The 236-nt window shown below is 33.5% G+C and overlaps 1 long non-coding RNA gene across 1 annotated transcript; it reads left to right on the forward strand.

Moving 5' to 3' along the window:
* Positions 1-225, forward strand: LOC114579001. Its single transcript, XR_003699887.1, has 2 exons — positions 1-81; positions 165-225. It is a non-coding gene; the product is annotated as an uncharacterized LOC114579001 (long non-coding RNA).
* The last annotated feature ends 11 nt before the right edge of the window (positions 226-236 follow it).

Consider the following 236-nt stretch of genomic DNA (forward strand, 5'->3'; position numbering starts at 1 on the left):
TTATGATCATATCACAGGTGGTGTCATGATATTGGACATGAGCATGCTGCTAACAAACCTCTTTTAAGAACTGTATTCCAAGTAAGCATTGTTTCTCTCTGATGGAACAATATAGTATTTTCTGTACTTTTCACCTGAAGTTACATTGATTATTTTCTTAATAGGGCATCATGCGATTATTTAGTCCTCATAAAACAATTTACTCTTTATCATACGTGACAAGACTAAAGTGAGTG

The sequence above is a fragment of the Dendrobium catenatum genome, unplaced genomic scaffold, assembly GCF_001605985.2.
Source record: "Dendrobium catenatum unplaced genomic scaffold, ASM160598v2 original_scaffold_247619, whole genome shotgun sequence".
Lineage (NCBI taxonomy): Eukaryota > Viridiplantae > Streptophyta > Magnoliopsida > Asparagales > Orchidaceae > Dendrobium > Dendrobium catenatum.